The sequence below is a fragment of the Phasianus colchicus genome, chromosome 34 (genome assembly GCF_987193195.1).
Source record: "Phasianus colchicus chromosome 34, bPhaCol1.hap1.1, whole genome shotgun sequence".
Taxonomy (NCBI): Eukaryota; Metazoa; Chordata; class Aves; order Galliformes; family Phasianidae; genus Phasianus; species Phasianus colchicus.
Genome location: NC_143469.1, coordinates 253,253 through 276,392, shown reverse-complemented (window position 1 = coordinate 276,392; position 23,140 = coordinate 253,253). Strand labels below are relative to the sequence as shown.

Below are 23,140 nucleotides of genomic sequence, written 5' to 3'. Positions count from 1 at the left end.
TAAAAATTTTTTGAGTACCTCAGCCTTCTCCTTATCTGCTGTTACCATCTTGCCTGTGTCACTCTTTCGGGGGGGTACACCCTCTTGGACTCACCTTTTCTGGTTGAGATACCCGTAGAAGATTCATTTCAAATACATATTTTTATTTTTATTTTATTTTTATTTTTTGTGATTTATTTATTAAATTTATTGCTCCATGGCATTTATTCAGATTTAGCAAGGCCATCCAATGATTTCATGTAAAGCCAAACATTCTGAGAATTGTGCTTTCTTTTCAAATGAAGAAAAACCACTTAGATGTACATGTAAAATTTGAGAGAACTAATCAGCAATACCACTTGTAGGTGAGGAAACAGTCTGATTAAAGCAGGGGAGCACACTGAAGAGATGTGAGACTAGGCACTTTAAAAATTTAGAATACAAATTTTTGCCAAATATTTAGTTAATAAAAAACCTCAGCACTGGGCGTGGAGTCTGGACATCCTCACTTCTAAACTTGTCTTAGCCACAGAACCTCTCTCTTTTGCCACTTCAAGCTTTACATTTTCTTGCTTTGCATTTCAAATGTTAAAATAATCAATATTTAAAATATAGTTTATATGATGGATCTGATCCCTAAAAATTGATTTCAAATAATCAATAAAAGCCAAATAGAACTTTGTCTCAGGCTTTGGAAATACATACAATGATAACATGGCTATCTAGATGCACAGAAACAGAACTGAGGGAAAAAAAGATATTACAAAACAACATTCTCTTTTTTAAAATGTTTTAACTAAAACTAAAATGTTTTAAGTAAACTATTCACTTAATTTGCAGAATTTTTAGACTGGCTTATTTAAAGCACTGCAGGTTATGTGGGGAATATATTCTGTCATAACACTGTAGCTCATAGTTTCCTAAATTTGCAAATTAAGTGAAAACCTGATGGCATAGAGATTACTTACAGATTGTGATCGTGGTCAAAACGGATTTAGCTTGGGGAAAAGTAATTTGTTTCCAAACAAATAACATGAGATGGAGAGAAACAAACACAGAGAGCATAGAGCCTATGTTACTGCCTGCTTTTCAGGCCTATGCCACCCCTCCATTTCTGACCCTTCTAACTGTCTCAGAGCTGATCGTCTCTGCTGACCTTTCCTCCTCACACCTTTCCCTGCTTCAGCACAGGCTCTCCAGAACAGCACAATGAACTCTGCTGGATGCACCTCCTCCCCGAGCTACTTGCAGGGTTGTTTCTCACTCTTTTCCTCTTAATGCCAGGCAGCATTTTGGATTTCCAAGCTTTCTTCATCCCAAGGCACTTGCCCATGGTTGAGGGGCCTGACTGCACCCTGTGGTGGGGTCAATGGAGCCAGCTGAACCAGCTGTGTCTGGCACAAAGCAGCTACACCTCACTTCTCACAGCACTGTGGCAATCTGTGCTTGCTGCTTCCTCAGCACCTGAATTTGGTACACTCACTCAAAAGTATACTTGCTTTTCTAGGGCGTACATTATTCCCTCACCTAAAATCTAAGAAATGACTGTACTATGTTGTTATGTTGTTGCTAGCTTCTCCCCCACTCCAGCTCTCTCTCTCTCTTTTTTAAAAAAAACAAAAACTAATAGATGGAAAACAATTCCTAAAAGATTCAAGTTTATTTATTTGCAACAGAATTTTCCTAAACTTAATTTTACACTGTATTACAAATCTTAAAATATTTAACATTTAGTCAATTGGTAACTAGTTATTTACAAGTCATTTGTTAATTTATGCAGCATGAGGTATCTGATTTATCTGATTCTGGTATGTCTTTCTTCTTATTATTAATTTCGGCAGTCAGGATTTTTTAAAAAAGGAAGTGGTGATATTTTGAGTCTAGCTTTGCTTTGTATCAGGCTGCTAGTTGTATCAATGAGTTGAGATGATAGCCTTTATGGACTGAATAAAGGAAAATTTAGATACCAACAGAGTGCATCTCTGCTATTAATGGTTTCATGTTTTCTTACTGGTGTAGAAGCAGGCAACGGAAATTTTAATATACAAAGTTAAAGGCCCAATGTTTGTTTTACATCACCTACTTGCTAGTTAAAAGGATCTATAACAGCACAGAGGAGTGTGGTTTTCTTGCTATTCAAAGACCCAAATTCCCCAGGAAAGGATTGGTAAAAAATGGTGAATCTTGTGTATATTTTTCCATATATATAAAATGAATATTTCCCTTTTCCAGTAAGAACAGCTATTCTTATTATAACTAGCTTAATATTATAACTAGCTTAGTAATATGATCTTCACTATTAATACATAGCTATTCTTCAGTGAAGTTTATCCATTCTGTTAGAATTAGTGTAAGAAAAACTAAAATAGAGCTTGAGAGTACTTTGAAACCATGTTTACAAATGTTCAGAATACCTGCAGGAAACATCTTTACAGCGGTTTGATAAAACTTTGCAAATACATGTAATGCAATGGTACAAGCACCGGAGCCAGGAATGGTGGTTGGAAGTTTTCATTTTGTTGCTCGCATACTGTTTGAATTTAGACCTAACAACTCAATGTCTATGAAACTCATTCTGTCTGTAAAAAGGAGATAATATCCATTATACCCTCAGAAGTCTGTTCTCAGTACAAATTTTTGTACTGATCCTTTAAAAATAAAAACAATAGATGCACTGTTTTTACATCTCTCTTAAAATATAAAATATAAATAATTACTATTTATTTATTTATTAAAAGAGAGACTCACTGTCCAAATGAGAGCATTATGATAATCTAGTAAGAAGTTTAGTAGACACAGGACAGACTCCTATGAAACAGTTCAGTTAATGAGTTCTCAGTCAGGGTCATAGTGAAACATTTAGAAGGTTATTCACTCTTAATTTCAAAACTTATAGTAATGGAAGACAGAATTGACAAACACCCTACGGAAGATCATCCAATAGTTAATAATGTTTACTCTTTAAAATAGGCTTTATTTTCACCTAGGCTATATCTGTTTTGATCCTCTAGGAATTGGATCTCATTGTGCCTTTTGCTTTGTATTAAGGAATAGTTCAATGTTATGCATGTCATCTCCTTTGCAAGTTCCTGGCAAATTATGATGAAACGGATACACTTGCAGAACATCAAAGTAATCACGTAATTAAGCCAAACTGGTGGTTTGTCTGGAACAGCTTGCAAAATGACAATGTGATCTAATTTGCAATATCTGTATAGGTTTGGTTTTAAACGTGCTGGCATATTTTTTAATTAGATCTTCTTCCTCTGTCACTGGTGTAAAAAATCAGACTTAAATAACAGCGTGGGTTTCTATTCTGTTTTTGTTTCCAATTATCAGTCTCATTACTTATTATTATCTAGCTGGGATTGTATATTGTACAATAACAGAAAACTTCCTCACAGTCTTTGTACTTCATATAAAATCAGCTGTAACTTAATTCACAATGACATAAACAATGTGATAACACCATAGCTTATGCTTCCATTTAAAATTTATCATTTCTGTTTTTGTAAAATAACATCAGTTCGTATAATCTGTGTACAATTCAGTCTGATTGCTTAGAATAACTTGTTACAAATGTTAAATAGCTGTCATGCTAATACATCATAAGACATGATGAATATGTAGTTTTTAGGAAGAGTGCCACAAGAGCTCAATCCATCTTTGAAGAGACACATTTTTTATAAGGAACCTATTTCATACTCATACATAAAGCACAGTTGTTTAGCTTTGTTTATCTTTGCAGAAGCTTGCTTATGAATAGAAATAACACATTTTATAGAAGAGAGAAAGAAAGGTAGAAAGAAAGTAGCAGTAGCACATCCTTCTTTTCATAAATTCTCTTAGAAAGTTAACTGAGTTTCACTGAAGGGAATGAATCAATGGTCCTTTATAAAGAAAAAATCAATTAGAAAGTCATTACATAAACGTTAGCATTCAAAAAATAAAATTATATATTAAAGCCAATTAGACTGTATGTCAGAACTACGGTGAATTGCACTTGCACTGATGTATGCAAAATCATTAGCAACCTCCATGTCCAAGAAATGTAGAGAGTGAAAAAGAACATGTTTATAGACAACTGAATTTTCTTTTGCAAGCTATCTCAAGCAGCAGATGACTTCTCTGGGCTTTTTAAGAGGTTTACTTTGTCTATCTCAAGTGTTACTGTTGTTACTGAAATTAGAACACTTGAGGCAACACATAAGACAACAGCCACTCCTGTGGCATCCAGGAGGGCTATAGGAAGAACAGGAATCCCAGTAGAGTCTTTCTCCCAATAGCTTGCTGTAGTCCTGGTGTGATTTGTGTTTAATGCCACACTGGAGAGGCAGATGGTGTTAAACATTGAGAAGGAGCACTACTGAGCATCTCACAGAAGAGCTGAAGTCCCCTCCTGTGGATGCAATGGGACAGTCAATCTTATTTATTTCCTTAATGACAGCAAATAGGCTAGCTAACTTTTCGTGTTTGGGTCTGCATCACAGAAGATTAATGTATCTCTCCCTGATGGGTTTGTTCTGAGCAATCAGAAGCAGAAGAAATCTCTCCCTGTAAGTCAGATGCTGTAGCTTGCAAAATTAAACATTCCGATACAGGTTGTCACATCATACAACCACTGCAAGGGATGGGGCATTTCAACTGTATCACAGTTTCAGGATTTTTGTAATTGGTATTTCACATCTTAACATCAAGTAGTGCACTGGGAGTTAAAGAGTTAATGCTCCAGTTCTGTGGATTGTTGATATTTCTAGGTATAGCTGTCTCAGAAGACAACTATATAGCCCAGAGGACTTTACGTTTTTATTTTCTGTTTGGATGGGAAAACAAAACTGTTTGCAAATCATGAGACATCTCCTTTTTCCTTTCCGCTCATCTCTACAGCGTGTGTGCTCCCTAGCCATCTCACCTTCAGCGTTAGAGTAAGGCCTTTGTTTTTTGGACACTTTCATTTTATTTGATTTCTTAGCTTCCATTTCGATTATATTATATTATATTGTGTTATCTTGCATTTCAATATCTCAGTTAGTAAATCAACTTTTCTCCTCAGATCATTGTTGTTTCATTTTTAGGCCCATCTCTCTACCCTTTACCCTCTCTACCCCTTTTCCCCTTCCCCCTTTCCCAAGGTGTGGGTCTGTGGGTCCCCCTGACCCATTAGTCATGGAACCAGGCTGAACTGGCCTGTAAACCATTGACATACTGCATCTACCATTAGAGGTTCAATCCTAAACACAGTAGATAGAGAGAAAAGGAGACACAGAAGTCTGAATTCATTACATATGTTTCTGAACACATATTCAACATAATACACATTTTAGTTAGATATAACTGAAATGCAAATGGCATGCATTTCATTTCAGAAATGAGATGCATTTCTGAGCTGAGGTAAAAACTATGTTTAGTTAGAAAAGCTGAATTAGGGTACTTAGTGCCAGAGATGCTTAAGTAACAAAGACATCCCTATAGCTCTGTAGATGTGAAGGAGGTATGAGATGAGACAACAACTGCTGGACAGACAAAATGCCTGAGTGTGCCTCAGCTGGTGAAAGATACCTGAATTCAGAAACATAATTTGTCCTAGGTTCCTAAAACACTTCAGTATGAGATGTATACTGTCCTAACGCTATCCATTTATCTTCTAGCAATATGTACTTAGATTAGACAAGTTTGTATAAAAGTCTAATCAAATGTTCTGATAATGGTTATTTTTATATTTGAATTCAGGTATAATGGACCATAGGGTCATAAAGAGTAGATGGTGCATATACAAATTCATATCCACTCATAATTTATAACAATTAGTAATTTTGATGACAGAATACTAGTTCTTGGGAACAAACATACCAAAAACTACACCCATTTGGTCTAGAATAGCAAACAATCACCAAAGTCAAATAACACAACTCAAAACACTTAGTACTCCACTAATAATTTCAAAATCTAGCACAAAGGACTTTATTTTAAAGACTTAATCTGGATATATGAACAATAAACAGAAAAATAGAAGAAAAAAAAAAACATGAAAAAAAAATGAAAGCAAATAATAAAGAAAGATTGTTAAAGAAAAAATGGTTATGACTGCTACTGGAGTACTGTGTTCAGGGAATCCAGAACAACCACATATTATATTCTTATTGTCCCTCATTTAATCGTTGCTAGCAAAACCTATGCTTTAAATAAAATGCTTTTATACTAACTTTTCATACATTAAATTTGATTTCTAAATCAAAATATACCCAAGTCAGGTTTCAGTGTAAGATATTTATAAAGTAGCCAGTATTAAATAAATTGTTTGAATATTTATTTTACAACTTGAAAGTCTATTTTGCAACTGTAGCTCATTTTCTTTGGCTCTACTTCAAAAAAAAAAAAAATAAAATCCTTTTGTGTCTCACATGTCTTAAATCATCTTAAGACATCTTAAGTCACTGCATGTGTTTAGGAGCTGGTTGATCACATCTGAGAAGTGCTTGTAAAAGGAAGCAACGTTGTAGTATCTTTTATTCCAACAAGTTAATCAGTAAATCCGCTCTGCTTTCATTGCGCATCATCTGTAAACTGAAAAGCTGAAGGCTGACTTGCATATTTGCTAATGCACTAATGCAGTAAATGATAAGAATATGTAAGTGGTTGATTCTAATCACAGCCTTGTGAAGCTATATTGCAGAAAGCAGAATTAAATCCATAGGGCTACCCTGGACATCTGTTGTGTGGAGCTCTGACTTTGCAATTCCTATTGACAGCTACATCAAACATCCGAGTGCTTGAAATATTTGAGTGAGTGACCAGAACTCTTTAGGCTCAAATGAGATGCTGCATTACTGCATTAATAATCAGAGGAATGTTCATCAGTTCAGACATCTACAAGTTAGACACTATATTTCTATCTAAACTCTGAATTTTAAATAGACATGTTTTCTTAGAATGTAAGAATATTTTACCATTGTGTGCATTGACACAGCTAATCATAGCAGCTAATCATAAATGAGCAGATTTGTAGAAAGATTCAAGCATTAAGCGTTATCTGGAGTATTATGTTCAGGTCTGGGGCCCCCAATACAAGAAGGAAAGGGAGTTGTTAAGGTCCAGAGGAGAGCCACAGAGATGATAGAGGGATGGAGCACCTCCCCTACAAAGACAGGCTAAGGGACATGGACTTGTTCAGCCTGGTTAAAAGAAGGCTACGGGTGACCTCTTGGCAGCATGTGACATGGAGTATGGAGAGATCAACTTTTCACAGTCTCAGCAAAGATATATTATGCTTCAAATTATGATAGATTCAAAGAAAAACAGAGATTATGCATGGAAAAGGGATGACAATCTGTTAAGCTTATTACTAAAATGCTATCAATACTGAAGGCTTTTGTGGGGTTAAGAATGTAAACTGGGAAATAATATGTAAGAGCCATTTAAAGTTCAATAAATATGCAGTAGAACCACATGACTCAGGAAGTTTTTGAGCCAAAACTAATTCAAAAGTAGAAGAACACTGTCTGGAAGCAACATACCTATTTTTATTTTTTTTTATATATATACACTTCTTACCAGATCCCAAAGAGATGGCCTTTTCTTACATTTATATATGTATAGAAAAAATAAAAATATGGCCTTTTCCCTCTCAAGCATCTGTTTTCTCACCAATACCTGGCATTTTCTCCCAGAAATACCAGCTTTCTCACGGATACATGACCTTCTCCCCCCCACATCAGACATTTTCTCCCAGAAATATGTCATTTGAGCACAGAGATCAAGTCTCCCCGAAAAAGCACTTTTCTGAGAAATACCTGACATTTTCTCTGCAAAATACTACTTGACACTCCTCCAGTGGACATTTTCTCCCGTGTTTACCATATTTTCTCCCCGAGACCACTTGGCACACCAAAAATACCGCAGTTGCTCTCCTCTACAAGACAGTCTTTCCCACCGTTTCCCACTTTTCTCCCTCATTTATCTCATTTGCTCCCTGAAGTTCCAGCTTTCTCCTCCTTCGATGACATTTTCTCCCAGAAATTCCCGTTTTTCACCCAGAGGATGGCATCTTCTTCCAAAAAGAACACCTTAGCTCCCAGAAATACCAGCTTTCTCCAATCCAATGAGATTAGCTCCCAGAAATACTGCTTTTTGCCCAAACACATGATCTATTCCACCACAACTATCATGTTTTAATCCTCAAGAATACATTCTCTACCAGACCTATGCCATTTCCCCCCACAAATACCACCCTTCTCCCAAATACGTGGCATTTCCTCCCACAAGTACTACTCGGCCATCCAAAAGAGGACATTTCCTCCCCAAAGAAGGAGACTTGCTCCCTGAAAAAACAGCCTTCTCCCCAAACAGATGAAGTTTTCTACCAGAAAAACAGCTTTTCTTAGATATGCTTCACGCTTCATCCACAAAATACTATATGACAATGCCAAAGGTGACTTTTTCCAACAAAAATACGATCTTGTCTCCCACAAATATCACCATTCTCCCAAACAGATGACATTTTCTACCACAAGTACTACTTCACACTCCACAGGATGAGACTTACCATCATACTTTTCTAGACTTCATATCACAGTTTCCTCCCAAATTAGATTTCCTTCCAGACATACCAGCATTCCCCGAAACAGAGGACATTTTCCCCCGGAAATACCATCATACCATCTTTTCTCCCAGAAATACCAGCTTTCTTACAAATACTTCACATTTCCTCCCATTTACACTACTTCACACTCCTAACAATCCTACGGCCGTTTCATCTCCCAAATGTGTTTCTGCCAGAAATACCAGTTGTCTCTTAAATATATGAAGCTTTCTTCTTATACAATCCTCAAGATGACATTTTCTCCAAACAGAGGACATTTTCTCTCAGAAATACCAGGACTCGTATGAATATTTCAATTTCCTCCCGAATATACAACATTACACTCCTCAAGAGGACAGTTTCTTCCAGAAATGTGGCATTTTATCACACCTAGACCATTTTTATCCCCAATAGAACTCATTTTCCCCCACAAATACCACTACTCCAAGAAATAGCTCCCATTCTCTACCAAAAATGCTGCTTTACTCTCCTCAAGATCACACTTACCCCCATCAAGATGGCAGTGTCACGGAAATACCAGCTTCTGCCCCCCAAAATAGGACATTTTCTCCCCAAAACCAAAAAGAATATACCACTTCTCTTAGAAATACCTCCCATTTCATCCCAGGAATACTACTTGACACTCCTCAAGATCACACTTACTCCCATCACAATGGCCTTTTCTCCCACATACACCAGGTTTCTCCAAAATACACCACATTTACTCCTACATAGACCAGGTTTCTCCCAAAGATGGCATACATTCACCCAGAAATTCCTGCCTATTCTTCAAAATACGGCCTTTTCCCAAAAAAAAACAGCTTTCTGACAAACACATGTCATTTTCCAACCAAGTCTGCTACTATCTCCCAGAAACAGCCGGTTTCCGAGAAATACCTGACGTTTGCTCTCCCAAATACTACTTGACACTCCTCCAGAGGACATTGTCTCCCCTATTTACCACGTTTTCTCCTCAAGAGACCACTTGGCACACCAAAAAGACCACCGTTGCTCTCCAATACAAGATATTCTTTCCCACCGGTTCCCACTTTTCTCCCTCAACGATGTCATTTCCTCCCAGAAATGCCACTTTTCCCTTGGAAATTTCACCTTCTCTTCCAAAAAGAGGAGATTTGCTCCCAGAAATACCCCTTCTCTTACAACTGCCACACGCTTTCTCCCCAAAAAGCCTCCAGGACAATGCCAAATGGGACACTTGCAGCCAAGAAGAGGACACCTTCTCTCAGAAAGACCACTTTTCTCCCCAAGAGAGGAGATTTTCTCCCAATTGGATGACATTTGCTGTAAGAAAGACCTGTTTTCTTCCCTCAAGAGGACATTGTCTTTCCCACTCAGGACATTTTCTCCCAGAAGTACCGCTACTCTTAGAAACACCTCCATTTCCTCCCAAATCTACTCCATGACACGCCTCAGGATGACACTTACTCCCCGATTTGGGGCATTTTCTCCCAGAAATACCACTTCTCTCCCAAAGGGATGGCCTTTTCCCTCTTTAGCATCTGTTTCCTCACCAATACCTGGCATTTTCTCCAAGAAACACCAGCTTTCTCACACATACGTGACCTTCTCCCCCCCACATCAGATGTTCTCTCCCAGAAATATGGCATTTGATCACAGATATACTCTTTCCAGGGAATACCAGGTTTCATAAAAATACCTCATAATTTCTCCATGAAGTTGGTTAGCAAGATGACACTTTCACCCTAAATAGGAGATTTTCGCTCAGAAATGCATGCTTCCCCCTCACTGAACGGCATCTTCTCCCCAAATTAGGACATTATCTCCCCGAAATACCACATTTCTCCAATCCAATGACATTATCTCTACGGAGAGTTTGCAGTTGCTGCCCGTTAAATCGCTTTTCTCCCCGAATACCACTTTCAGACTTCAACAGCGATCTCGTCTTTCTCGGATGCCGAGAAAGACAGACATCAGCCGGATGCTTTTCTTGGACGAGCGGCTTCTTCTGCGCACATCGCAAAGGAGCGGTTCTGACTTCTTGTGTCCATGCATTCTGCACTACGCTTTTCTCCATCATTCTTATGTCTGTCCCTTGATTCCTAGCAACATTTCGTTTTTCTCGGTTTTTCCGATGCTACACTTCAGCATTCTGTGACGAACAGAGTAGAAGGGAAAAGCCCCTCTAATAAGGCAGCTAGAAGTTCCAGGAGAGACACACGTGGTGCTTTCAGGGAGGACGTTACAGAAAGTTGAGAGATGTGGATTCTTTCCTACGGAGAAAAAAACCCCGGTTTTCAGGAAATGCAGTATTCTGAAATCGCACGTTCTCTGCATAGCAATTTCGATATTTCGCTCTCCTGGGTCGAAAGCAGCACTGTCGCTGAACCACTACGGAGAGTTTGCAGTTGCTGGCCAAGAAATCGCGGTTCTCCCCGAATGCCGCTTTCTGTCTTCAGCAGCGGTCTCGTCTCTCTCGCATGCCGAGAAAGGGCGACTTCAGCCGGATGCTTTTCATCAAGAAGCGGCTTCTTCTGCGCACATCGCAAAGGAGCGGTTCTGACTTCTCCTTGTGTCCATGCATTCTGCACTACGCTTCTCCCTCATTCTTATGCCTTTCCTTTTATTCCCAGCGACACTTTGTTTCTGTGTATTTATCCGATGCTACACTTCAGCATGGATTGATGGCAGCTTTCAACTCCTCCTTTGGAGTGTCTGAATGTGAAGCCTCCAACGGGGGAATTTCCACTCCCCTCTCTCTCCCCGGCAGCCCGCAGTTTCCCTTCGGGGACCCAGCAGGCAACATCTGCCTCTAGCGGCCCTTCCAGCGTTCCCTTCTGTGCGCTTAGCGCCGGGCTGACGGCTCACCTGGGGTCGTGCAAACCCCTCCCGAGGCTTTTCTTCAGGCTGTCCCGGCAGCTGCAGGTGCCTTTAGCGCACACCAGCTCCGGCACTGGGCTGTGTAATAGACGCTGAAAAGCCGACAGCCTGCGGGCTGACTGGAGCACACGTTGTGAACGCGGCCGAGCAGCACGTCAGTAAAGCGCAGCCCGGGCTGCCCGGTGCAAAGGGCGCACGCTGCTGAGAACGCCCCCTGGAAGTGAGCGCAGGGTGCGTGCTGAGCTGGATGGGGAGCAGCGCCCCCTGGTGGGGGACGAGGGAAATGCAGCCGCCGAGGCATTCTTGGTGCAACGAGGGACCGGGGCTTGTTCAGCTTGGAGAAGAGAAGGCTCCGGGAGACCTCCCAGGACTTGAAGGAAACGTTTAAACTGGAGGGGGAACAGATGTTTACGAGGGTGAATAATGACAGGATAATGGGGAATGGTTTTAAATTGAGACAGGGGAGATTTAGTTTAGATATCAGGGGGACGTTTTGCATTCAGACGGTGGTGAGGCATTTTAAAAGGTAGCCCATAGAGGACGTGGATGCCCCATCCTTTGGGGCATTCGAGGCCAGGCTGGACGTGGCTCAGGGCAGCCTGGTCTGGTGGACGGTGTCCCTGCACATGGCAGGGGGTTGAAACTAGATGGTCATTGTGGTCCTTTTCAACCCAGGCTATGCTATGATTCTGTGATTACCTTTAGATCTTCGATGTAACGCATGACCTTAGAGAAGCTCATGGATTTCCAAACTAACCTTGCATCTCTTACAGAAGATCTGTGTCAGCAAGGTGTCTTGACGTCCAGCTAAGAAGGAAGCTGTGTGCCCAGTGTCATTCAGGCAGTGTGGTTTCTCCCTGGGAAGGGACACAAAGGGGAGCTGTTGAACAGGCACTGTGTCAGAACCTCTGCTTTCCCCCCCATCCCCCACACTCTGCCCCTAGACTTCCTTTACTATAGAAGCTCCCCACAACTCCCCAGTTTCCCCATTCCACCTCTCCCTCCATCACCAGATCCTCTTTACACCCCACAGCAGTCCCACTCACTCACACCTTCCCCCCCTAGATTCCACACAACCCCCCTTTCCAGCCCAAAAAAGCCACACTGACCCCTTTCTCTCCTCACCCACACCCTCCTTTATCCCCTCTTACCCCCCCCCTTGGAATCATGCAGAAGGATCTGCATGAGACATCCTAGAGAGGTTTGGGGGCTCCAGGGGGCTCTTCTGGACTCAACCAGAAGAGTCTGGAGATATCCCAGCGGGACCTTGGGGTGTCCAGGGAGTCCCCGGGTTGGTCCTGTGGCACCATGGAAGGATCTGGAAGTTCCCACTATGGGCCCAAGAGCTCTGAGGAGTCCCTGGGCTGATTGGGAAATGGCCCAGCAGGGTCTGGTAGGGTCCAGGAAGTTCTCATGTGGGTCTGAGTGGTCCTGGAGTCATCCAGAAGGGTCTGGGGATGTCCCAGAGGAGTCCTGGGGTGTCCAGTGGGTGCTCATGTGAATCTGGGGGGTCTGGCCATCCGTCTCATCATCTGCTGTAACGTGACCACAGCACTTTCATCAGTGGTTTGGACTCACAGCGACAAGATGCACTTTGTCAACTGTGTCACCAAGGAATCATAAGAATTGGAATCGTTGGGACTGGTTAATATGGACTGCTGTTTGTACTCTAAAGAACCCATCCTTGTTCAGTGTATTAATTTTAGTTTAGCTACTTTTAGGATTGTTTTTGAACCGTGCTTCTTTTTCTCTTAATAGAAAAGGGGGAGATGTGGGATAAAGAAAGTCATTATCTTGCTAATGAGTAAAGAAGCTTAGCAGTAACTTGAGCCAGATGTAAACACACACGAGGCTCCTGCTTCCTACATGTAAGTTGCTGTTGCACGGGTATAAAAGGTTGTAAGCATCTTCAGTAAAGGTCCTTCATCGTTCCTTCTGCACCAGCAAGGGAGTCTGAGCCTCTCCGCACCAGCAAGGGAGCTCGGAGCCCTCTTGCCAACAAAGAGGAGAGGAGAGAAGGAGAGGAGAGAAAAGATTGAGCAGAACAAAGGAAAAAGGGAAGAGAGGAGCTTGTAAGGGGGAAGAACAGTGATTAATGAGAGGGGAGAAGAAAGAGGGCAGAACAGAAGAGAGGATACAGGTAAGAAGAGCAGATCTAAAAAGATCCTTTTTCGGAGCAGGACACCATCACTCTGATCAGAGTGCTGTCATCTGTTCCCAAGCCTTAGAAAGGAAAGCAGCCCCGTGCAGCTAACACAGAACCTGCTGGAGAATCACCCACAGACACAAAGGTCTCAGTGCCCAGTCTTGTGCAGGAGCTGCTCTTAATTACAGCAATTTTGCATTAATGGAGCGATCTATTAGCAGCTAGTGTGGAGAAGAGGAGGCTCAGGGCAGACCTTATTGCTCTCTATAACTACCTGAAGTGAGGTTGTAGTGAGCTGGGGGTTAGCCTCTTCTCTCATGTAACTGGTGACAGAACTAGAGGGAATGGCTTCAAGCTGCACCAGGGGAGATTTATGCTGGACATTAGGAAATACTACTTCTCTCAAAGAGTGGTCAGGCAGTGGAATGGGCTGCCCACGGAGGTGGTGGAGTCACCGACCCTGGAGGTATTCAAGGAACTTTTGGATTTCGTGTTGAGGGATATGGTTTAGTGAGAACTATTGGTAATAGGTGGACGGTTGGACTGGATGATCTTACAGGTCTTCTCTAACCTTGGTGTTTCTGTGATCTTCCCAGTCCCCAGTCCTGCCCTGTGCTGGTGCTCTGCAACAAACAGCAGTCCAACACACTGTGTCCCTGCAGAATCACAGAATCGCTCACGTTGGAAAAGACCTTCAAGAGCATCGCGTCCAACCACGACCTGACCAAAGTACCCCAACTCTAACAACCCTCCTCTAAATCATGTCCTGGAGCACCACATCCAAACTTCCTCTTCCCAGCCCCGCTCAGCTCCTCGCAGGCTGCAGACGCTGCTGAGGCTCTCGCACTCCACGGCCGTCATCTTCTTCTCGTGCTGCCGGACCGCTCTCTGCAGGGCTGCACTGAGTTCCTGCCGCTGCAGCCAGAACTGCTGCTCCTGTGCTGACGGATGGAGGAGCTTCATGCCGGCACCCACAGCACGTGGTCCCCGGGCTGCTGGTGGCACGGCAGGATGCTCCCCTCCCTGCCTCCCATCGCCCCTCGGCTCTGGCATCCTCCTATAATCTGCCTAAGGATTCCAAGACCCTGCAGAGGGCTCCGGTCAGGCCGATTGACGGCTGATGCCAACGGCACGAGGTTCAACACCACCACACGCCGGGTCCCGCACGTTGGTCACAACGACCCCAGGCATCGCTGCGGGCTTGGGGCAGAGCGGCCGGAAGGCCGCGTGGAGGAAAAGGATCCGGAGCTGCGGGCCGACGCTCGGCTGAACGCGAGCCAGCAGCGCGCCTTGCGCAGGCGGCCGAGAAGCCGGCCGAACAGCAGCAGCAGCAGCAGCAGCTGATCGCCCCGCGCTCAGCCCCGCCCCGCACAGCGCCGGCCTCGGGCCGGCACCGCTTGCCCCGGGCGGGAGCGCGGCCGTCGGCGCCCAGCGAGGAGCCCGAGAAGGCGATCCGCGTGGGGCTGAACTAACCGAACTGCCGCGACCGCCGCCTGCAGCGGGACGCCAAGGTGACCCGGAGCCGCCCGTATCCAGCGGGTTCCCCACGCCATCGCCGGGCCCCGCCGCCCGCCCGGACGCCCCGCTCCCCCCCCTGCGCCCGGGCAGCCGCCAGCCCGCGCTTGCCGCTCTCCAGCAAGGCCCGCACGGAGCGGGGCAGGGCGTGGCGGCGCGGGCGCGGGCTCGCTGCGGTCCCCCACGTCCCCGCCCTCCTCCTCCCGCAACCGCAGCCGGGGCCCGGCCGCCCCGGAGCCCTGGAAGCGGAGCGGCGCCGCGGGCAGCTGAGCCGGGGCCGGGCGGGACGCGCGCGAGGATGACGCAATGACGGCGCGACGGCGCGACGGAAAGGACCCCGCGCGGAGCGCCCGCCCCATCCGGCGGACTGACCAATGGGAGAGCGAAGGAGGCGGGGCCGAGCGCTGGCTCTCCGCCAATGGCGGCCGCGGCCGCGGGGCTCCGTGCGGGGAACGTGGCGGTGCCTCCGCGCCGCCTTCCCCCGACCGCCCGCTCCACCGCCCCGGGTCCCCGCCGCCCCGGGTCCCCGCCGCCGCCTGCCCCGTGCCTCGGGGACGCCGGGCGGTCGGGGGAAGGCGGCGCGGGGCACCGCCGCCGGCCCCATCCGTCCCCCGTCGGAACCGAGCCGTCCGCCGTCGTTGCGCCGCCGGGCTGCGAGAAGCGGCGGCTGACCGCGAGCGGCGGGACCCGCCGGCGTCCGGGAGCGGCTCCTGGCTGAGCCGGGCAGCCCCGAAAGAGAGGGAGAGATCGCGCGGATCGAGGCGCGTTCGAGCCCGGCACGGAGTCAGCGAGAGCCTTCGGCTGCTGCCCCGCAGCTGCAGTCCCCAGGTGCCGTTTTCCATCTGCCCGTCTGTCTGTCCCCGCGCGCAGCTCCCGGAGCTGCGTGAAGCCGACGTGGAGCCGCTTCGAGTTGGCCCCGAGGAGGGAAGCCGCGAGGGGGGATGATTGTCAGGGTGGGAGCTGGTTGGGAACGCGGTCATTCCTCTGTTTACTGCTCTGTGTGTTCAACGATTAAATGTTTAGCGTTCGTTTTTCAGCGCTTCTGTGTGCAGTCGTATCTGCAGCTCCAAAGACCCCCCCATCCCTGTGCCCACCGCTGGGTGAGGACAGGGCAGCTCAAATGGCCGTGTCGTAGGACTGCACCCACCAGCGCCTTTCCTTCCCCCGCATCCCCTCCCCTCCTCAGCACCGCGTGGGAAATGGCTGGGGTGGGATTCTGGCAGAGCTGGGGCGGCTCAGCCTGCAGAAGAGGAGGCTCGGGGGATCCCGGGCACGGCCATCAGTCCCCGCAGGGAGGTGTGGAGAGGACGGAGCCAGGCTGTGCCCGGCGGTGCCCAGCAGCAGTGCCGGAGGCTCACGCTGCAGCACAGCAGGTTTCCCTGCGTGCCAGCTCTGAGCCCCCAGCTCTGGTCAGTGCCGTTGGACATTTTTGCCAATGATCACGATGCAGGAGATGAGCGCATCCTCGCGAAATGCACCAGGCACCGAAAATGCACCCCATCCTAAGGCACGAGGTGCTGCTGGCACTCCTGAGGTTTGTAAGGGGCAGCGGGGGCTGTGGTCGGGGTGTCTCGAAGGGACTTTGAGGTGCTGTGGGTTCAGAATTGTATTTTTTCCTCGTTTCACACAGACGGTGGCAGTTCGGCTCAGTACCTCAAGGTGGCAGCAGGACCCCCAACAACAACGGAAACGTCGGCTCCCCAAAGCCCCGTGTATGGCTGTGAGAATGATGGAGGGCATAAGAAACGTAGAACATGCACGGGGCTTATGACGTACCGTGACACGGGGATGACATACTCATGTGTCCTTTCCATATCCTTTCAGCAGTTGGGTTAAAGCCTCCTGAGATCATACGAATGGTAAATCCCGCTTGACAAACGTGATGTCATTCTCTGACAAGGTGACCCGCTTAGTGGATGAAGGTGAGGCTGTTGATTTGGTCTACCTGGACTTCAGTAAATCCTTTGACACTGTCCCCCACAACATCCTCGTGGAGAAGCTGGGTGCCCATGGTTTGGATGGGCGTACGCTCTGCTGGGTGAAACACTGTCTGGATGGCCGGGCCCAAAGAGTTGTGGTCAATGGAGCTGAACTCAGCTGGCGGCCAGTCACGAGTGGTGTCCCCCATGGCTCAGTGCTGGGACCACTTGTATTTAACGTCTTTATCAATAATCTTGATGAGGGGATTGAGTTCATCCTCAGTAAGTTTGCAGATGACACCAAGCTGGGAGGGAGTGTTGATCTGCTGGAGGGGAGAAAGGCACTGCAGAGGGACCTGGACAGATTGGTCAGTGGGCTGAGGCAAACTATGAGATTCAATAGGGCTGAGTGTCGGGTCCTGGGGGCTGGTCTCTTCTCACCAGTGACAGGACGAGGGGAATGGCCTCAAGTTGTGCCAGGTTGGGTATCAGGAAAAACGTCTATACAGAGAGGGGGTGGTTAAGCACTGCAACTTAGAGAGAGGGAAGTGGTGTGGGACCACAGCAAGGGCCTTGCACAAGTCCAGGGAGATGACATCAATTGCCCTCCTGTTGTCCATCAGTGCCGACACTGCATCACAGAAGGCACCAGGTGGATCAGGCACAATCTGCCCTTGGTGCAGCCATGCTGGCTGTCCTGGATCACTTCTTCATCTCTCAGCTGCCTTAACACATCATCTGGGAAGATCTGCTCCATGATCTCAAATACCTACGAGGTCGCTATGACTTGTGCACTGCGCAGGTGTAGTGTGGAAACTTCTTGCTCTGAAGAGAAGCCAGTGTAAATGTATTCTGGGAGAATTAAGCAGAATGTGGCACAGCCAGCAGAGTTAAGAAATAGCTCTTTTGTTCACTATTGCACGAGCAATCTGGAAAGCCTCAGCTGGCGGCAGCAGTGGTTGTCCAGGTGTGGGATGTGGTCCCCGCACCCTACGCCAGGGGGACGGCTGCCATCTGCTGGAGGATGGGAGCAGGGATGGTCACAGTGCCCAGCGGGGCTTGGGGCGACTCGATCTCTTCTGCGTGGCCAGGGGGATGTAGGCTGGGCTGGGGGGCCACAGGGGCTGCGCTGGGGACAGCGGAGCTGGGGTGCTCTCTGGTCTGAGGGGGAGGATGTGCTGGGGCTCCACAGCACCTAGGCTGGATGTCTTAACACATGTGGAGGCCGCTGGGGCCGAGCCCACCTGTTCTCTGCTTTGTCTGGGGCCGGCTCGTTGTCCAGATGCCATGAACCCTTGCGGGCAGCACACTGGGCTTTGGCAGATTCCATGAGGTGCCTGCAGAGAGAGGAACTGCTGAGGGCACGGGAGAACCTCCCACTCTCCTTCCTCCCAGCACCACACAGAGTGGTGCTGGAATAAAGAGCGTGGTGGGATGGAGGTGGTGGAGCAGCTCACTGGTGTTTCTGCCTCTGCTGCTGGATACAAATGCAGTACAGAATCCTTACAAGGAGCACAGCAACAAACAAAGCAAACAAAGCAGAGTGCCTTTGGAGGAGAACATGGAGACATCTTCCACAGGGACGCTGTGCGCTTCTGCATGTTACAGAATCACAGAATCACAGAATGACCTGGGTTGGAGGGGACCTCAAGGATCATGTAGTTCCAACCCCCCTGCCTAGCAGGGCCACCGAACATACACCTTTACTAGATCAGGTTGCCCAGAGCCTCGTCCAACCTGGTCTTGAACACCTCCAAGGACGGGGCATCCACAACATCCCTGGGCAGCCTGTTCCAGGACCTAACCACCCTCCTAGTAAAAAACTTCCCCCTAACATCCAACCTAAATCTTCCCTCTTTTAACTTAAAACCATTTCCCCGTGTCCTGCTATTATCAGCCCTTATGAAGAGTTTACTCCCCTCCTGGGAGTAAGTTCCCTTCAGATATTGAAAGGCTGCAATGAGGTCGCCCCGCAACCTTCTCTTCTCCAGGCTGAACAAACCCAACTCCCTCAGCCTGTCCTCATAGGGGAGGTGCTCCAGCCCCCTGATCATCTTCGTGGCCCTCCTCTGGACCCTTTCCAAAATCTCCATGTCTCCATGTCCATGTTCTTCATGAGCTGCGTGTTCTTCAGCACCCGCAACCTGAAGGAACAATGGTGGTCACTGCTGCGCCTTGTGCCTGACTGGCAATCTCATCAGAGCTCTGACACTGCCATGAAATGTTGTGTTTCATTTCTGTGGCCTCCTGGAACAACGCTTCCCTGGGATGCAGGGACTGTGGGAGGAAGATTGCTGCTGCTTCTTGCTGTCTGCTGAGTGTGGTTCAGGCGGCTTTGTTCCCAAAGGACAAAGTTCCTAAGTCCCTGGGAAGCCGGTGGGAGGGGAGCAACCTCTAACCGCCAGCCACAGAACTCTGTGCATGGCCTTTACCTTGAAGTGGAGCACCAGCCACTTGAACGTCCTCTGTGTCCTCATGGGAGAAGAGCAGCATGCAGCTGCTGTCCTCCTGACACACTCAGGCTCATCCACAGGCTCTCAGTTGATCTCTTTAGAAAGAAGGAAGCAGAGTGGGACTGTAAATATCTGCTCTCATCAGGAAGATGTTATCTTCAGGAGGCACTACTTCTCAGAAGACATCAGTGTTTTCCACATGTGTAGAATGTTGGTTTCCGAGCCCTCTGGTAAACAGACAGAAATATACCCACCAGGAGCTGCATTCTCCATCGTGACTGTCTGTAGAATGTGAGAAAACCTCTGAAAATATCTTTGTCTTACCAACTTCCCTCTCTGTCCCACAGGACCTGAACAGGATGAGCCAGCTACTGAACATAGCACTCTGTTTGGTGAAGTCCACCCAGACAGACTACCCACCCCTGGGATACCAGCGGGAGTCCGGCACAGGAAGCAGCTCTGCTCTGGAGGCACTTCTGCAAGCAAAGAACCATGAGAGCTTTCCATCATACACCACAGTCTGTGTCACTGCGTGATGGCACAGTGCCATCTGAGGAACAGATGGTACCAGGGATGGTGCAGGGACAGGGCACGCACGTGCAGCTCTGTGCTCTCACTCCTGCAGGTGTGGCTGGCTCACATTAGGGCTGTGAGGTGAAAGCTCGCAAAGGAAGTAAAAAGCCATGACATACCCATGCCATCTGCTAGAGCTTCCGTCCGGGGAGCCGGCTGGGATTCTGCATCCCATTCATCTCCACTCGCATCTGTAAACAAACAGGACAGAGCAGCTCGTGTCAGACACATCCATATCCATCTCCAGATGGGAACAACGAGGGATCGCTCCACGGCACCCTCCTCTCCCTTCCACACAGCAGCGTCTCACCCATAGGTGCTGGTCCTGCAGTGGCACTGTGCTGATACACAGCAATCTGTGTGTGGAACTGTCTGGGGACGGGGAGGGGAAGAGAACTGAAAGGAGACGGAGAGGGGAGGAAAAGAGAACGGTAGGGGGAGCCTGAAAGGTTCTGTCCTGGCAGTGATTTACCTCTGCGTTCCACCTCAGGAACAAAAGCTGTGTCTGACCAGAACACTGGCTTAAAAGAACCGGTGTAGTCATCTAGAATCACAAACAGATAAGAGAAGCTCCCGTTAAATGCTGTGATCTCTTTTTCCATCAGAGACGAGTTGGGTCAGGTAATGAGGTGGGAGAAAGATCGAGGTTGTCAGTTCCACAGCTACAGAGTGGGCAGGAAGACGCAGGGGCAGGTTGCAAAATACTCACCAGGCCATGTGCAGCACCATCATGGACTGCACGGACCAACATTTGGCCACTCAGGCCTTACTTACTTACTTACTTACTTACCATTGCAGATCAGTGGTGGGCACAAAGGAAGGTGACAGTAAAGCACAAGAGGAAACCATGCAGCCAGAAGTTTGCTCTCATGAAGTTGAGAGTCCTGCTCCACTTTTTGCCAGGCCTGCATTCTTCAAGATCACAAACTCCACCAAGGCATGTCAGCACAGCCCAGGCTGCCTCCAGTCTTAGCCTCTCTAACACTCTCCTCTGCATTGGTGAGCACCAGGTCTGGTAAGGCTTCACCTCGGGTTGGTCCATCTATTTCCTGGACCAGGAGGTTATCCTTGACAGACTCCAGGAATCTCCTGGATTGTCTGCCACCCGCTGTGCCGCTCTCCCAGCAGGTATCTGGGTGGCTGAAATCCCCCATCAGGACAAGAGCCTGTAAGCACAACACCTCCTGCAGCTGAAGCAAGAAAGTCTCGTCAACAGCCTCCTCCTGATCAGGTGGGCTGTAGCAGACCCCAACCACTCGGTGCCCTTTACCGGACCGATCCTTGATTTGACCCACAAGCTCTCGACCTGATCGTGGCTGTTCCTCAGACACAGCTCTTGGCATTCAGTCTGCTTCCTAGCGCAGAGGGCAATTCCCCTCCCAGCTAACACTGCGTGGGATGTTTTGACACTGGATCTGATGTCAGCCAGCCTCTTGGGCTGGGGTTTGTGGCTTCGGGACTGGGGTTGTGGCTGGTCCGAGCCTTTCCAGCTGTGGCTTTAGGCCTCGGGGACAATGCCAGCCTCTCTGCCTTTCAAGCTGTGGCTTTAAGCCCTAGGCTGGTGCTGGCCTCTCGGGCTGTAGCTTTAGGCCCTGGGCTGGTGTAAGCCTCTCAGGCTGTGACTTTAGGCCCTAGAGCTTGAGCCAGCCTATAGCGACGTGCATTTTAAAATGGCTCATGGAAGTAAATGAAAGCAAGAGAATACGGGGCTGTGCTGGGTATTTCTAGAATTGGAATAGAGACAGGAGAGCGTGCTCAGCCTTGTGTGGTTGGTTGTACCCATCAGTACCAACCACAGCTGAAATTGTCTTTACATCTTTGTTAGGCACTCTTCTGTCTGCCACTTTAAGTCTCTGTTTTTTGGAATGCAGGGATCGTCGTTGCCAGCTGAACAGCACCACCTGCGATGACCCATCAGACTGAAGATCCACACCTGACACCGGCACGTGGCTGGATCTACGAGTGCTTTGCTGTCTGTCCCTCTTTCCCCATTTTCTGCCTTTTCTCTTTGCCATCTCTTATTTGACTCTTTGTTTACCTCTACCGCTTATTCATTGCAATTAGCCCATTGGCCAGTGTTACCTCCAATTGGTTGTTGCTGGCTGTTAAGAAAGCTCTCAATAAATGGATGTGTATTATTCCTCTGAGTTTGGATGACTCCATTGCAGTAGTGACCCTTTGCTGACCAGGGGAGGCGCGACTCAGGAGGTGGACAGAGATTCACCCCCTCAAGACACACTGAGTGGGACGAGACGTGGCTAGGAGGAGAAATGGGATGAGCAGTGTCCCTCTGCGCACAGATGTCTGCTGCTGCGTCTGCACAGATCTCTTGTGCTCAGTGGAGTTTGTCCATGAAGGCTGCAGCAAAGAAAAAGTGTCTCTGCTAGGGAGTCCTGGAGAGGCATAGAGATGCAAAACAGGAGAAATGAAAACTAAAAGCAGAAGCCCAAGGCCAAATGCTGCCAAGCAGCATAACCCCAAGAACAAAAGGCTGCACCCCTTTAGCAAATGCCTGAACCCAAGGCCCGAAGATTTAACTCCTTTAACAGAAAATTGCACCCCAACACCAAATGGCGCACCCCTTTCACAAAATCCTAACCGCAGGACTGGTGGCTTTAGACCCCTGCCAACAATTTATGGGGAGAGCAGCTTCAGGGAAGGGAAGACTGCAGTGCACAAGGGATGTGAAGTGCCAAGGGTGAAAAAAAAGCTCTCAGGTTCTCTGCTCTCTGACCTGGAAGTCTCGGATGGGGAGCGGAATAATGCCCCCCACAATTCAGGAGGAAACAGAGTCCTACTGTTCCACCTGGACTGCCACAAGTCCGTGGGGCCAGATGAGATTCATCCAAGAGTGCTGGGAGAGCTGGTGGAGGTGAAAAGCCAAGCTGCTTTCCATCATCTGTCAGCCTTCCTGGTCAACTGGAGATGCACTTTGGCCACAACAACCCCAGGCACCGCCATGGGTGTGGGGCAGAGCAGCTGGAAGTCAGTGTAGAGGAAACGGACCTGGGGTTATTGGTTGACACTCTGCTGAACACGAGCCAGCAGTGTGCCCAGGTGGACAAGAAGACCAACGGCATCCTGGCCTGTATCAGAAATGGTGCTGCCAGCAGTGCAG

General features: G+C 47.6%; 1 long non-coding RNA gene and 1 pseudogene across 1 annotated transcript; one reads left to right on the top strand and one right to left on the bottom strand.

Moving 5' to 3' along the window:
• Positions 1 to 15,030: 15,030 nt before the first annotated feature.
• On the bottom strand, positions 15,031 to 15,861 carry LOC149913801 (uncharacterized; annotated as a pseudogene).
• Positions 15,862 to 16,617: 756 nt separating this feature from the next.
• On the top strand, positions 16,618 to 22,162 carry LOC149913800 (uncharacterized). The gene is made up of 5 exons (XR_016460942.1): positions 16,618 to 16,999; positions 19,797 to 20,338; positions 20,821 to 21,021; positions 21,148 to 21,253; positions 21,894 to 22,162. It is a non-coding gene; the product is annotated as an uncharacterized LOC149913800 (long non-coding RNA).
• Positions 22,163 to 23,140: the final 978 nt, after the last annotated feature.